The 17,628-nt window shown below is 33.3% G+C and overlaps 1 protein-coding gene across 39 annotated transcripts in view; it reads left to right on the top strand.

The window, feature by feature from the left end:
- Positions 1 to 17,628, top strand: part of TBC1D5 (TBC1 domain family member 5) — a 588,093-nt gene that overhangs the window by 366,619 nt on the left and 203,846 nt on the right. The window lies entirely within an intron of this gene.

Here is a 17,628-nt window from a genome sequence, read left to right as displayed (position 1 = left end):
GTAACTCAGAGCCATAATTATTTAGGATTGGCTACATAATTTGCAGAGCCCAGTGCAAAAGAAAGATGCAAGGCCCCTTTGAAAAAATTAGTAAGAATTTCAAGCTGGTAACAGCAGATCATTGAACCAAGCGTTCCAAGAAGTTGTATGAGTCATACATGCATGGAGCCAGCCCCAAATCCTAACAATACAATAAAATATTCGTGTTCTTTCCATTATATCATATGATCATCTTTTGTTCTACCCTCAGAGGTAGATTCCTGTAAGTAAGATAGATGCCTCTCAGGGACCATAATGACCATAATGTATTAATTTTCTTCAGCCACATAACTTCTGTAACATGTCATAGCAGAACAGGGAGATGCTCACTCCTTAGGGGTGGGTGTGCGTGTGTGTGTGTGTGTGTGTGTATTTTTTCAGTGGCTTATAAGGTGTGTATGCAAATTAAAAAATAGTGATTTTAGTAAATGTGAATTATCTATGCGGTGCTACAGACAAAAGGGTTCTTTATATTGAAATAGTAGAACATTTATATGTAGTGCTAGGCAGTTTCTTGGTAGATACTTTATGTAAAGCTTGACTCTCCATTAGGTAGAACATGCAAAATTGAGGCAATTTTTTTATTGAGGTGTGCTTAGTAGATGCTCAATAAATGTGAATTCATTATTTGAATTGCAGAGAATCTCAAACAAGTCACCCAGAGCAGGGTCTGTTTATTTAACCCAGAAAAGAGAATAGTGTTTTGTTTATATTCTCATTTTATACAGAGTCTTCCATGAATAATAACTCTCAGCTGTTTTTCTTCTCTGGAAGCCCTGAACTGTGACTGAAGAAGTCTGCTTTTCTGTTTTAACGCTGCATGTTTTCCTTTTTCTTACTTTAGCTCAACCTCATCATTGAGAGCAGCTTCATTATTTCCACCGGAAATGAGAAAATTGTGTGTGACATGTGGTATTGGGCAGCAATGCAGGTTATTAATGAATTGCTATGTACATTTGAAAGTCTAACTAATACATTTATGATTATAGACATAAAAATTTATTTGAAATAGCTAGTAACAAGGTCAGGAGTTAAATTTTTATATTCCTCTCCACTGTGCAAATAATTGGTATATCCAAATACAAAAGCACATTTTACACCCTCAAAAATTGCTTGCTAAGATCCAGAAATTGGTTTTAAATATTAGGGAAAGAAGTTGATGTTGAACATGTTTATCATTTCTTTGAAATGCTTTATAATTTTTTGCCTTCTTGCCCAAACCGGTGCTTGATGTTGCAGTGGTGATGGCATGGGCTTGGGTGCAATAATTTATAACCAGAGTGTTTCTGTTTCCTTTTCAGATGTTAGTTTCCTTCAGTTAGTTTCAGGGGTTAGTTTCATCTTTATCATAATAATTTATAGAATTTCTTTGACATTTTGACCAGTACCTTCCCATTAAAATTCCATGATCCATGACATAATTACTCTTAATCTCTCCAACATTATCAGCAATACTGAAAATACCAGGTCTTGCAATAATCATAGCTACCTCATTTAGCTCATTATATTTTAATAGAATCTCATCTGTATTATTTTTTAAAATATGTATTTTTTAATCTTTGAAGAATAGATTACTCGTCTCAACTGGCCTCTATTACATTTTATAATGCAAGGATTTTATTTACCTATTTCACATATTAATTTGGTTTTGTTATTACTATTTATGGAGCACATGAAAGGCCAGAGTGCTTGAATTTTCTTATATCCCTAAGCTGTACTACCATCTGTACTACCCATCTATGTATTTTCTATTAATGACTATTAGAAACTTTGGGTCAAAAAACAGTGTAAGCCAGGCATGGTGACACATGCCTGTAATCCCACCCTACTCGGGAGTCTGAGGCAGGAGGATCGCTTGACCCAGGAGTTCAAGTCCATCCTGGGTAACACAGCAAGACCCCCATCTCTAATAATAACAAAAATAATAATATGGCAGATAGAAGCATAGGCTCTGAAATGAAACAGCCTTTGTTTTTTCATCTGTGAAATGGAAATTAAAAATAATGGTACCTACTTCATAGGGTGCCTGTGAGAATTAAATCATAATATACAAAAAAAAGTAGTACTCAGTATGTAGTATACATTTAATGTATGTTTTGACATGCCTTTATTATCATTATTTGTCATTACCATTACTTAATTAGAATGTCATGGCTATGTGAATATGATGTCCTGTGTGAATCATTAGTTAGCCCTTCCAACTCTGTCTTTGACTTTTTTTTTTCTTTTCACTAAAGCCTATGTACTTCTCTTACCTGCAAACTTATAATAGCCGTGTTTTAGACCACTGCTTTCTAAAGTGATGCTATAGAAGTTGGGAGTAAACTTTTAGAAATGATCATATAGTTTGGCAGAATAATTTTATGTTCTAGAATTTAATATTATAGTTTTGTATCTCATGGAAATGAATTAAAATATCTTATTCTGTATCACACAAATATCTTAATCTAAGTAATTGCTGTGCTACTGTTTATTCCTTTTGAAAGAAAGTTGTTAATTTAGTTTTACATTCAGAATTAATACTTGAAAATACAGTCAGTGGTTTGAGTAAATATCACCAAGGGGCAGATGTAAAATAATCTCTTTTTAGTTAATGAAACTGCTTTCTCAGATTACATAATAATTCATAATCGTGTCATCTAAAGTGTGCTTTTGCATGCCAGATATTTTATAGAATTTTAATTTTCAAACAAAACAAATTTTTTTGTAAAGTAAAATGTTTCAAGAAAATTATAAATTATAGTAAAAATGAAAAGTTAAAAAAGAAAATAATAAAAGTAAAATATTAGAAATTATAATAAAAATGTCAATAATGAATGAGCCAATGGCAAAATGTTATCATTACCAACAGCTTGTATGGAAAGAGGAGTAAATCATAAATATATATTTACATGGGGGAAAAGTGTTAGCAAGATTAAATTAAGCCCCATGTAGAGTCCAGATTTCTACTTTTAGTCAAAATTTTTAACAGTTGCATGGAACATCAAATTACTTAAACCTAGTCTGTATTATGGTTATATTTGTCACTAAATTTTGCAATTATTTTTAAAACCAGTTTTTCCAAGAGAATATATGTTAATATCTCCTGAGGTGGGAGATGTGCCCTAAGTATGTACACTTGCTGCATTTTGCTAATAGATGTACTTAACAAAATTAGAATTAACAAATAGTACAAAAATATTACTTGCACTAAAATTTGATAATCTCATTCTAAATTACATGATCTTAGTATTATATAAATTGATGACATTTATCTTGACATGTGAATAAGTCCACATGAAATCTTGAATATTATATAACAGCTTGCTTATTTAATGCTGTTACTTATATATTTAACTGTATTATCTTCTGGATGATTAAAAATTTTTTGTTAGCAAGTTTTAAATCAATTTACTACCTGTATTTTAGGTTAAATAAAATTAAATCCGCAATTAAATGTTCAACATAAGTGATTTTATAAAATAATATATCCATAAGGTAATTTATGTTTTTCATTAATTTTATGAAATTTCCTTCTGTTGCACATAGAATGAAGTTTCTCTTACTATAATTCGAATAAATAATTAACATCTTTTTTCTTTTTTTTTGAGAGGGTGTCTTGCTCTGTTGCCTAGGCTGGTGTGCAGTGGTGCAATCTTGGCTCACTGCAGCTTCTGCCTCCCGGGTTCAAGCAATTATCCTGCCTCGGCCTCCTGAGTAGCTAGGATTATAGACGCCCACCACCACACCTGGCTAATTTTTGTATTTTCAGTAGAGATGGGGTTTCACCACATTGGATAGGCAGGTCTCAAACTCCTGACCTTGAGTGATCTGCCCGCCCGGGCTTCCCAAAGTGCTGGGGTTACACGTGTGAGCCACTGCGCCCAGCCTAATTAACATATTGAGTTGTCTCTTGTTTGCCAATTATTGATTGGTATTGCACTTAAAAAAATTAGGTTCTATAAACCTGTCAATACATACTGACCAATTTGCAAAGTAAAATATTGACTGCATCATTTCCAGCTTTCCAAGGTAATTTTTTGAGTCATTTTTGTGGTATTTTTTAGTATGAGCATAAGAATGTCCTAAGATTTCATCACTTGGGGATTATTTTTGTGCAAAAGCATCTAAAATATTTGTGTTACAATTCTATCACTGATCACACATCATGTTGTGAGTTCAAAAAACTCTAACTTAGAGCAGACTTATATAGAGATTCAATGCTACTACAACATTCTTTTATTATAAAGGGACTAAAATTTGAAGTTTAACAGTTTTAGTAGGCCAGAATAAGTGTTTTATTATCACCTTTAAAAGTATTGAATCTGTAAACTTTTTACTGTATTTTATACTTTGATATCAATAGAGTACATAATAGGCATCTGTGGGATATGCAATTAATGTCACTTTTGAGGAAAGACCCTCATAACACGCTTGGGCTTCAGCACTGTTAAATTATGAGCTCTTTACAACACTCATGGGATAAATTCCATATCCCCCAAATGCTTATTATATATCTTCCATGTCTATTTTCTGTTATCTGGATTAGCAGTTGTTTTACCGTGCAGTTTATTGTAATTTAATTGGGGAGATTCTTGGTTATTGATTACTAATCTGCCAAATTTTTGATATAATTTTAAAATATGTCATAGTATATTGGTTCTAACATATCATAGTATAATTATGTTGAATGCCAAGTTTTTTTTTAACCTATATTTGAAGTATAAACATATTGGTAGAAAAGTAACTCTCAGTCATCAGAAGTCAGTGTAGTTATCCACCTAAAAAATTATATCTTTCAACAGTTTAAGAACTTCCTAAACACAGTTAGCAATTGGGATATTCCTTTCTTTTCAATGAGTTTTATATTATACATTAAACATAATACATGAAATATGAAGGATTAGAAAGTGACGATCCAATGATAGCTTGCTTTCATACACTACTGAATGTTTTCCCAGAATTATTATTTTTCAGAAAGTAGGAGTTTTTCCCCTTCTACATGAAGAATTATCACTGATTAAGAATTATGGGGAAGAATAATTAAATATTTGAAATAATGACTCATAATTTATTATATTTATTATTTCCTGAGGGCTAGGCATTGTGCTAAAGGCTTTATCGTTTTTGTTTGTTTGTTTTTTGTTTTTTTGGGTTTTTTTGTTTGTTTGTTTGAGAGGGGGGTCTCACTCTGTCACTCAGGCTGGAGCGCAGCGGTGTGATCTCAGCTCACTGCAGCCTCCACCTCCCAGGCTCAAGGGATCCTCCCACCTCAGCCTCCCAAGTAGCTGGGACCACAGGCACCTGTCACCATGCCCAGCTAATTTTTTGTATTTTTGGTAAAGACAAGGTTTCACTATGTTGCCCAGGTTGATCTCAAAGTCATAAGCTCAGGTGATCTGCCTGCCTTGGCCTCCCAAAGTGCTGAGATTACAGGTGTGAGCCACCACACCTGGCCAAAAGGCTTTATCTTATTTAACCTAATAACACATAGAAATAGGTACTGTTATTATCCCCGTTTTGTTGATGAGGAAATGAAGGATTATAAAGCCTTATTTAGATTAAATAGTTACCAAGAAGCTGAGCCAGGCTTTGAACTCTTGAGCTAATATTCACAGTTTAATTTGACTAGGACTATAAGTGTGGTAGAAAGCTGAGGCACCTGAAGGTTTTATGTGTCACATTGGACCATGAGCCAAATTCAGCTTCACCAGATATCAAAGACCCAGGCTAGGTACAAGGCCCAGAATCAGGAGTCTTGTTAGTACTGATTAGAAACCAGCCTTAAAAGGAAGGAATAGAAAATCAAGGCCACTGGAGAGCCTAAGGTCCACAGCCATGCCCCAAATCAGGAATAAATGAGCTCCAGATCTTTCACATAGGATGTGCCCCCAGCAAATGTATAGCTAAAACAATAAGACATAGCCTGAAGGCTTAAATTTCCTTGTCGAAGTCCAATTCTGGCCTTATTTAAGTCAGACTACTGGATAAAAAATTAAGGAAGCTTGGGGATGGGGATCTGCTACTTTAATCTTAAACTTGACCTACAAAAAAAGGGTTAATTGATGAAGTGGGAGAAACAACCTTTACTGACAAAGTGACCATGTATTTTAGCATAGTCAAAGGCCAAGAAGGAAAAGTGCTGAGTTATGCATGCACTAGCTTAGGAAGGGTACCATCCACATGCCTTTCTAGATAAAAATATGCTTTTCCCACTGAGAGGCGAACAAAAATCAATAATTCAAGCAAGAGGAAAACAAGTGTAAGAGGACTACTGGAAAGCAATGTAACCAGTAAGATATGATTAAGTCTAAATAACTGAAAGCAATTGTCAAAAATAATCATGTCAATAGCAGTGAAAATAATTTAAATCATTATTTGTATGTTAAGTCTACTTAATTCTAGTGAGTAATATAAAGAGGGAAGGAAGTATGGAAGTTTACATAATTCATCAGTACACATGAAATAAATATATTATTGATGTTTCTAATCACTAAGTAAATGTTTTAAAAAATGCTCCTAAAAGATGTTTATGCAATAGGATTGTGACGATTAAATGAAAAAAATCATATAGAGTACAATACCTGGCACGTTGTAAGCACTCAATCAGTGTTCATTGTTACTAATTTTTATGTGCTCAGTGCAAAATTCCTGGCTATTAATAAGACTCATAATAAGAAGCAGCAATAAGAAGAATAACAAAAGAAAGTAACAAGATTATTTACAAAGGAAGCATAAAAGATGATGACAAAGCTATCAAACGTTAGTTATGGTACTATACATAAATGCTTTAAACTTACCTAGTAAAAGGCAAAAATTATTGACTGGCTTTATAGACAATATCCAACTATATGCTTCTTAGAAGAGGCAGCTAAAATAAATTGACGTAGCTTGGTAAAAGGATTACAGGGACAGCAACTGTAATATCAAGATAATATACTTCAAAGAAAAGCATTGAAAGAAACAGAGAATAGCCTTGTATATTCATAAAACATTCAGTTCTTCATAGACATACAATAGCCTTGAATTTTGGCATGTAAAATCCATGACAGCAAGGAGTTTGTCTGTCTTATTCATTAATATATCTCAAATGCCTCCCTAAACTGAACCTGGCATGTGGTAAACACTCAGCAAATAATTTTTGAGTACATGAGAAGATGGATGAATGGGAAGGAAAGAAAAACAAAAGAAGGAAAGATCATAAACCAGTAATACAAGGATCTGATTATTCAAAATATGATATGGTGAAAATTTTGTTGCTATTTTAAGGAACATCAAGTAATAAGAATGAAATAATTACAACTCTAAATAATTAGTAGAAAACATACATGAATAGCCTATCTTCCAATGACGATAGATTTTGTAAGAATATCAGTGAAGACATTCTAGATGGTAAGCTGGAAATTTGACTACTTCAAAATATCAGTCCGGGGAGGGGGTGGTGGTGCTGCCTGATTCTTGTGTTGTTCTTTGCTCGATTAAACTCTGTTAAATTAAAAAAAAAATTAGTCCAATAAAATTCAATGTAAATTTTTCCTTATGATTTTTAAATTGGTTTAAAAAATTTAACATACATAAAGAAATAATATGAAGAATAAAATACTAATTTTTATTTTTTATATATAGAGTCCTAAATTTGGTAAGAAATCACTAATCCATTAAGTAGAACAGTAAAATGAAACAACAAATCATAAGGAAAAATTAACAATGGCCAGTACATATAGTGAAAACTTTCAGCTATTCAAACATTTAAAGAAACAGAAATTAGGTGGCTTATGCTTATAATCGCAGCGCTTTGAGAGGTCGTGGCGGGAAGATATCTTGAGGCCAGGAGTTTGAGATCAGGCTGGGGGCAAGGTAGTGAGACCCTTGTCTCTACCCAAAAAATAAAAATAAAAAAAGAAAGAAAGAAAAAGGAAAGAAAAGAAAGAAAAAATTAGCCAGGTATGGTGGTGCACACCTGTAGTCCCAGAGACCTGGGAGTAGACCCTGTCTCTAAAAAATAAAAAAATTAAAAAAAAGGAAAGAAATATACAAATTAAGTAGCATAATATAATTTTCATTTAGATTGATAAAGATTAGAGAAAATTTTGCTCAATGTTGATATAATCATTTAGGAGGCAATTGGGAAGGTAAGTCAGAAATCTGACCAATTGGATTCTTTGACTCATAATTTTACTTTTAAGCATATAAACATATTAAGTGCATCAGTCGAATAAAAGTCCATGTATAGATATGTTTATCACAGTGTTTTTATGACATGATATGAGAAATAATACATTTCCAATAATAAGGTAAATAAAAATAGGGGAAATGTTATGCCAAGAACATGGAAAAAGAAAAGTAAAATAAAAGTAGAAGGCAGGAAATAATAAATATGAGTTAAAACTAATATAATTGAAAACAATAACAGAAAATAAATGAAATGAGTTGTTTCTTTGAAAAGGTCAATTAAATTGACAGACACTAGCAAGACTAACAAGAAAAGGGAGAAAGGAAATGAATATGGCTATAAAAGGGCATGGAAAGGATCTTTATGGTAATGGAACATAACATGGTAGTGACATTGGACTATAGTTTTGCAGGATGTTACCATTGGGGAGAACTACTGGGTACTGAGGAGCTCTTTGTATTATTTCTTACAACTGTATGTGAATGTACAATTATCTCAAAATAAATAGTTTAATTAAAATAATGTCAAAGCCTTGCGCAGTGGCTCATGCCTGTAATTCCAGCACTTTGGCAGGCCAAGGCGGGCAGATCACTTGAGGCCAAGAGTTCAAGACAAGTCTGGCCAACATGCTGAAACCCCATCTCTACTAAACATACAAAACTTAGTCATGTGAGGTGGCACATGCCTGTAATCTCAACTACTTGGGAGGCTGAGGCACGAGAACCTCTTAAACCCAGGAGATGGAGGTTGCAGTGTGCCAAGATGGTGCCACTGTACTCCAGCCTGGACGACAGAGTGAGACTCAAAAAAAAAAAAAAAAAGTCAGTCTACGTGTCTTACATCTTTTGCCCTTTTTGAATAAATTGGGGTTATGTTCTTAGTATTAAGTTCTGACAGTTCTTTATTCTGGATAAAAGTCCATTGTCACATTTGAGATTTGCATTTGCAAATTGTCCCCCAATCTGAAACTTGTTATTTCATTTCTCATGTCTTTCATAGAGCAAACACTTAATTTTGTTGAAACCTAATTTATCAACTTTTTCTTTTATGGAGATTGTTTTTTGTGTCACATATAAGAACTCTGCCCAATCCAAGTCATACACATTGTGTTTTGTGTTTCATAGCTTTATATATTATATTTAGGTCTATGATTTATTTTGGCTTAATTTTTATGTAAGGTAAAAGGTATTGGTCAACTTTTTTTCTTATTTAAATATGAATATCCAATTATTTCAGAACCATTTGTGGAAAGACTACCCTTTCTCCATTGAATTGCCTTTACACCTTTGTTGAAGATCAGTTAGTTTTGTCTGGCTACAAGTTTATCAATAAAATTGATCTTTTCAAAGAACCAGTTTTAGGTTTGATTAATTTTATCTCCCTTTCTCTTTTTCTTTCTTTCTGTTTTTAGTGTCATTAGTTGCAGCTCTTATCCTTTTACTTACGTTGGGTTTATTTTCCTCTTCTCTTTCAAGTTGTTGAAGGTAGGAGGTCAGATTATTGACTTCAGACCTTTCTTCTTTTTAAGTATGTTTTTATTGCTATAAGTTACTTCCTAAGCACTGGTTTAGTTGCATTCCTAAAATTTGGGTTGCTATATTTTTATTTTTCTTCAGCTCAAGATATTTTAAATTTTTCTTTAAGGCTTCCTTTTTGTACCATGGGTTATTTGTATTGCTTAATTTCCAAATATTGGGGAATTATTCTGATATCTTTTAAACATTTATTAAATTCCATTATGATCTAAAAACATGATTTTGTATGATTTTTAAGCCTGTTTTTAGCCCTAAATATAGTAGAGCTTGGTGAATATTTCTTGTGCACGTGAAATGATTGTTTATTCTACTGTTGTTGAATGGAATGTTCTATAAATGTCAGGTCAAATTGGTTGATTATGTTGGTTAGGTCTTCCATATTTTTGCTGTTTTTCTGTCTGCTTGTTCTGTCTCCAGCTATAATTATAAATTTTTAAATTTCTGAATCTAAATCTACTTTAAAATGACCAGACATGTGGGATTAATAATGAAACATCCAGTATTCTTACCCAATGCAAATGGCACAGTTGAAAAAAAAAATTAGGCAACTCAGCTTTTGCTTTCGTGTTTTTGTTTACTGGTACTTTTCACACACAGGAAATAGCATTCCAGTCACGTAAATAGTTACATAGAGACTTGATTGTGAAACTTTTAAATATAATGGACATATGAGGTTTGAGAAACCAGTGATTTCCAATATGGTCTTGATATACTGTAGCTAAAGGACTATTACATATATATTTGGAAATGTAATTTTAAACATAGACCAGGATGTCTCTTTTTGTTCCTTCCAAAAATCCTGGCCACAGTTTGAAATTTCTTTGAATTAGATGGCTTCTTTCACTGGTGTTTTGGAACCTAGTAAATATATGGGATTAATGAAAACAACCAAAAAACAAATGATGTCATATTTATTCAACATATTTGAGTAGTTTTAATACTTCCAAAGTATTTACCTTCTAATGAGAAGTATTTACAATGAGTTTTTAAATACTTCCAAAATATATAACATAGAAGAAATTTTAATCATAATTTTAACTCTGCAACTAAGACTTTATTTTTAAATTTGTATTTATTAGAACAGTTTATTAAAGATTACTATGCATAATATATTTCTAAATTTTTGTAAATATGTCACTAAATTCATAGTTTTAAAAATGTATATTTCTAAATAAGAATTGAGGCGATTGAAACACAAAATATGCTAGATACCTGAGAAATACTGATGCGCTGAAAACTGATAGGCCAAAATAGTTCATGATAGGACATACCTTCACCTCAGCTATATTTGCCATTCTAGGTATATATATATAAAAAGGTAGTAAATATCCTTTCTTTTGGTTATATATCTTAAACAACACAACCCTTTGCCAATCCCGGTCTTAAAGTCACTAACCAGACTTGATCAACTTCAGGTTATGTGAACATTCTCTAAGGAAAGCCTGATAAAACTGACTTTACAGTGGTTGTGGTTCTTCGAACATAAGTATACAGGAAAAACGAATATTTAATATTACCCCAAAACTTTATAATTACAAAATACCATCTAACAAGGGTCAGGAAAAATAAAACTTCCCCAGAAATATATTTAGTCAGAGTTGTTTTTAAATCACAGTAAAACAAAGGAATGCCTTCTTTAAACTATGTGGTTTAGTAACAGTGATAATACTTTAAAACTGACATTGCCTTCCAGTCTGTTGGCAGAATACATTTAGATTGGAAGGAAAGTAATTTCTACCCTCCAATCAAAACTATAGGTTCTAAAGCTTGAAGGAGAATTTTTCAGGACTTACTAAGAAATAATAGTTAAATGTGAGTAAAACATCCTAGAATTAAGTTAATCTTTAATATTCAGATTTCTCTCCTTCCTTTCTTATCCTTGGATTTTTTATTTCATGGGTCTCTGTTTTTCCATTCTCCAACTCTTTGAATAACCAAGTAACCTAGAGGCAAATTGAATATCTACAGCTAATTGCTCTAATAAGCTCTTTTCTATTGCCATATGGTAATTTATGTATGATATCATATTCCATTATTAAGTATACTTGGTAATTAAGCTAACCTGTATCACTTATACTAGTGATTACATTGTGTGTCTTTGATAGGTTGTGACCAGACTTAAGTTTCTACCCTTATTTTTTGACCTTGAGAGACTGCTTAATACGTGTAAAACCTTTTATGGGAACAAAGAGGGCTTCAAATGTGCCTGTAAAAGCAAGTTTTCTAGATAAGTGTCTCCTGACTAGCTTTTAAGATATTTGAGATCACCAGTATGCATCTTGTATGACAATTCTAAGATATTTTTCTGGCTTTTGTAAAGTTACTTTAAGGACAGAGTTTTACCAGTATAATTTTATCTGACCCATAATACCAAGATGGAATCCTGTCTTCTCACTATTACTTCTTTTCTGACCTAAATATAAGAAAAATGATGGAGCTTGCTTAGTGAAGAGAACCTTTCATAATGTCATAAGATGCTTTGACAAAGGCTGCTGAATCAATTAAGAAAAATTGTCATTTATTGCACTCTATTATAAAGGATAAAAGATAAAAATTCTTCAACCAACAAACCCTAAGAAAAGCTTTCTCCACTAATTGGAGATACAGATGAAATGCTGGTGGAACGTGTTGCTTTTTGCTTCTTATTTTTGCTTTTGACTACTTTTGTTTCTTTATGTGTTTCTTTATCCCCTCAAATTTCTTATTTTTATAGTTTTAAATAGATTTGTAACAGAACTTAAATGCAGAAAAAGAAATATTATTTGTTATAATAATATAGTAAGTTTGGCATGTATATGTATTTTATTTCTAAAAATTTCTTTTATTAAAATTTGCTTTCTCTAATAAAAATGCTTTTATTGTCATTTTACACGAATTATTGTTAGATATTTTTCAATTATTTTTTATAGATTTTTTATACCAGTGTACCATCTCCAAAGGTTCTTATTATGCCTTAAATTGTAAATGGTATGTAGGGTTTAAAATATCTCAAGTTTAAAAATATTTGAATTTTTTAATTAAAATTAAAGATTGTACTACATGGAATTTGTTAGAGAAAGTATACCTTTTAAAACATTTTAATTTAGAACTTCTAATCATTTTAATAGATCTAAGCTCTAAGAGGCATCAGAAACAATAACAAAATGAATGGGACTGAGATAAAAAAGAATGAGTTTGTAAGCTGAGAGATTGCACCTATGCTCAGTAGATTCAGGTTTTATTAAAGAGAACCTCTGACCTAATTATGTCAATGGGAGGGACCTAAACAATTAAAAATAGTGCTATTAAGGACAGTGGGCCAGGCACAATGGCTCACGCCTGTAATCCCAGCACTTTGGGAGGCTGAGGTGGGAGGATCACCTGAGGTCGGGAGTTCAAGACCAGCCTGACCAACGTGGAGGAACCCCGTCTCCACTAAAAATACAAAAAATTACCCAGGACTGGTGGCACATGCCTGTAATACCAGCTACTCAGGAGGCTGAGGCAGGAGAATCACTTGAACCCAGGAGGCGGAGGTTGTGGTGAGCCGAGATCATGCCATTGCACTCCAACCTGGGCAACAGGCGAAACTCCTTCTCAAAAACAAAAACAAACAAACAAAAAAAACAGTGAACATTGTGGACACTATCAGAATTTAGCCAAGGCAGTGACACTGGAGAGAACCAGAGATCTAGTTTCTCTAGCTCACCAGTTTCCAAGCATGAAGATGATAAATTTCCCCAACTGGAGTGAGTTGTGGGGGGAGGTACAGAACTACAAATATATTTTAATGGATAGAATTTTATCCTGTTGTTGCTTGGTATATATTACAAGTTTAGTTTATTTGAACTACCAGTTTATAATTAATAGGATTTTATTTTCTGTAAAACAAGAAATATGCAGAGAAATGTAATATTTATAAAGTATCTTTTCTATACCTGTTCTTTCAGTTGCTGAACTCTTCATTCATTGCAACCAAGAATCTGATCTTGTCTCCTATTCAATGGAAAGCAACAGAAAAGCTAAAGTCAGATCAAGAGTACTGACTTTATAGGGTTTCCATGTGGAGTTCTTATTTGCAAAGCACTTAAAACAGTGCCTGTTGCATAGGAAATATTTCTTACATATTTATTAAGTACGTCTAAGTAATAATATGATGAATAATGTCACTTTCTCAAACTGAAAATTGAGAAGAGATTTTTTTTTTGTAGCGATGTCAGTCCCCATATAACAAATGCCTCTTGCTCTGGCTTCAGCCATCTATAAGTAACTCCCTTTTCTCTACCTGGATCACCTTTAGGCAGGAAGGCCTCTGCCGGTTGGTATTTATGACAACAGTGCCAAATCCTATCATTATTTTTTTCATTTTTGTCTTTTCACTCCCACTCTTTTGACTTTTCACTCCCACTCTTTTGTGGAAAATGCAGTTTTAAAACAGTACTGAAGGTGATTAGTTATCTAATTATCCTTTTCAGTGGATTGTATTGCTGATGGCAGAAAGGAAGCACCTCCTTTCTTTGCATTGCTGCCCAGATTGGTCAGACAGGCTTTGTCCTGACTCCCCTCCACCACCTTGGCTTTCTGCCTGTGCAGTCTTTTATTCTTTTTCACCCTTCCTTCTTGTATCCTTCTCTTCACTTGGCCCTTACTGCATCCGCACCTCTGACCAGTGCTTTCTGCTAGTGGTAAGACATAACGCAGGAAGGGAGGCAAAATAAAACATGGGAAGAGTTTTTTTAAGTTTGGTAGCCATGCATTTAAATCATTTATTAGGAATGTATATAGTGTCACTATTTTTTTTTATCGCGAAACAGTGATTATCTCCCCACAACCCCCACTTTTAAAAACTATTTAAAGATCTCTGAAGAAAGAAGGTTTGACTGATTCTCCTGTACCAAATCTATAGTCATAGGTCATTTTGCCTCCCAAGGTCTGCATTCTAGAAGAAAGTCCCAAGAGAATGGGAGACTAGCTCACCACACCCAGGATCTGCATTTCAGAACCAAAGGGTGTGTTTCCATAGCTACCTGACTGATCCCAGCCATTTTCTGACCCACATATGATTGGCCTCTTTGCCTCTGATTGCTGCTCACTCTGTTCTAGTTGGTCAGAAGTTTGGCTCTTCACCTAGATGTTCTTAGATTTCTACGTTTTCACAATAATAGAAATTTAAGCTGCTGTATCTTTTTAAAATTTCTTCAGTTTATGCTTTTTATCTGAATTCATTAATTTTATTATAATTTTTTCCAGTTTAATGGTTCTTTAAAAATAGCACTGTTCAGGTCATTATTGAGTAAGCAGATATTTAGTAAGCAGCTACTAATATCAAGCATTATGCTTTGTTTTAGTATCACTTGGGTATTTAGAAAGTATAAATTAGAGCAGGGAACATTCTTCTTAGAAGGCCAGATAAGACCCAGTAGAAAGAACTTGGGGGGCGTGTTTTGAAGCAGCAAGCCTGAAAGATTCTCTATCGAAAGGAGTTTGCAAAATAGGTGGTTTAGGATTAGGTGAGCATGCTTTCACCCTGATATTTCAGCAAAAGCTCAATAGTCCCCAGCCATCAGAAATTTTATGAATGGGTGTTTTTATTATGAATGGGAGATTGGACTAGATGGCACTTAAAAGTCCCTTGCAACTTTAAAGTTACACACCTTTGAAAATAACACGATGACTAGCTTCATTCCCATTAAAAAACCAAACCAGAAATTTTAACCAACAATAATCACTTTTTTTAAAACCAGCATATTGGTGCTTTTAATATTAAAAATGATTATGGTTTTTCTAAAGCATGGTCATTGTAACAAGTTACACATTTATTTTCATTTACCATTATTCCTCAAAATACTTCTGGAATTTTCTATCTGGAATTGGCTTCATTACTAGAATAGGAGCCACATTAGAAACCTGTTTTATAGCTATAAAATCAAACAGAACATTTTGACCTCAGAAAGTATTGCATAACCTTATTTCTCACATTGTTCATTCACCACATTTGGCTCTAATTAGAATTGTTAGTTACTTGCATGAGTAAAACCCTCAAAACACAGTACTCAGCCTCTATGGGAAATAAAAACCAAAAAAAAAAAAAAAACGCTACCATGGGATCTGAATGATTCATTTCATGTATAAATTTTGGTATATTTAAAAAAATTTATTACTTTCTTGTCACACATTCTATATATTTTATGAAAATGGCTGTGATGAAAATTGATGTTAAATGTCATACAGCAAAACCAAAACAATATACTTGATATTTCTTGATGATGATGATTGTGTTCTTCAATATTACTTTAGAGTAAAACTTGTAGATTACCTAAAGAGGAAATCCAGGCTGAGATGGCTGCCCTTTCCTACAAGATACTAATTCTCCCAGTGACATACTTGAATGAATTTTCTGAGTTTTGTTTTCTACTTGGAACTATTTTAATTGGCCACAGCCTCGTGAGAGTTGGTGTTCATTCTTAAAAACAATTGGGAACATACAGGAGTCTTGAGAGTGCCATAAATAGAACAATACATTTGAAGGACCTTGGAAACTGATAGGGTAGCACCCTGGGCTACTATAGCAGGCATAAAAATAGCTAAGCCAATAAACTGCCATACCTTTTTTTGAACATAAGTTGGAAGTTAGAGGATCTGGGAGATAATTTGCTACAGTTCTATAAAAACCTTGGCTTATTATAAGAAAACAACGAAAGGGAAATGATAAAGGGAGTGAAATGATCCCATCCTTTGGATTGCAAACTACAGTCCAGTTGGCCAGATTTGGATTTTCAGCTATTGCCCAGCTGGTGAATAGTTCAAAACTATTTTAGGTCATGTGATCCCATTGTAGCCAATTGGGTGGTTTGGCAGACAACAACAAATGTCTATTCTCACAAATTGTATGCATACTGAATTTGTCCATGTGCATTCTCTGCTTGCCTATATTGATGAAAACACATCCATATGGATGGATAAATTGTGTGTATAAGTTCATACCTGTATATTTATACACGGTAATTATGCACTTTGACTTCTTCTAGGAAACAAAATGATAGGAATAATCTAGTTAAATCAGTTTCTCTGGGGTTTTTTTTTACTCCTTTTTTCATATTTCCTCTAGTTGTAAAAATTACAGTGATTACACATCATAAAGCCTATCTGTAATAAAACACATCAGCTGGCCAAGGTTTTCATCGCTCACTCAATAATCCATTAATACAGCAATGCTGCCCAGGCATCTTTATAATACCAACTCGGAGGTAATTTTAAACAGCTAGACCAGCTGGTATTTAACAGCAGCTGCTGGAGACGCCACAAATATACTCAATAGCTGACATCTTTATTTGCAGTTTTTCAAGGGGAGAAGAGATTCTCCTGTGGTTACTTACATTAAGCATTTAAAAGAAGGTGTAAAGTATACAGGGGTTTATACCTAAATGAGAAGAGGAAAGGGATTAATGATAAGACAAAAGTGATAAATTCTATCAGAAGGAGAGGTTTGTAAATGAAGAAACTCCTCAAATGGGTAAGAATGCATTGGCCTTGGGTGAACTTCAGACCTTTTTTCCAGTTACATTTACACTAATCTTTGATATCGCTAGCAGTAAACATGTAGTTGGCTGTGTAGCTTTCTTATATCCTTTTGTATTAGATTTGTAGTATCCTTTACTTCATAAGGCTGTGAAAAATATTTGAGTCTGTGAAAGAGTAATGTGCTCATGTGTACGTAGTCTGTCTTAACCACTACATACCGTGTCTTTTTTTATGTACATATTTTGTTAATGTTCAATTTTGTTATTTTAGATGAAAAATCATCAATATGTACTGTCTAATAGAAAATGTGGAATGCTATTTTGCATTGGTGTATATGAGCATATGTGAGGGAAACAAGCATAGGCAACATGAAGTTAACAGTCACAAACCCATTATAAATAA

This window comes from Gorilla gorilla, chromosome 2 (assembly GCF_029281585.2).
Source record: "Gorilla gorilla gorilla isolate KB3781 chromosome 2, NHGRI_mGorGor1-v2.1_pri, whole genome shotgun sequence".
In the NCBI taxonomy this organism is placed as follows: Eukaryota; Metazoa; Chordata; class Mammalia; order Primates; family Hominidae; genus Gorilla; species Gorilla gorilla.
This window is presented reverse-complemented; position numbering and strand designations above follow the sequence as displayed.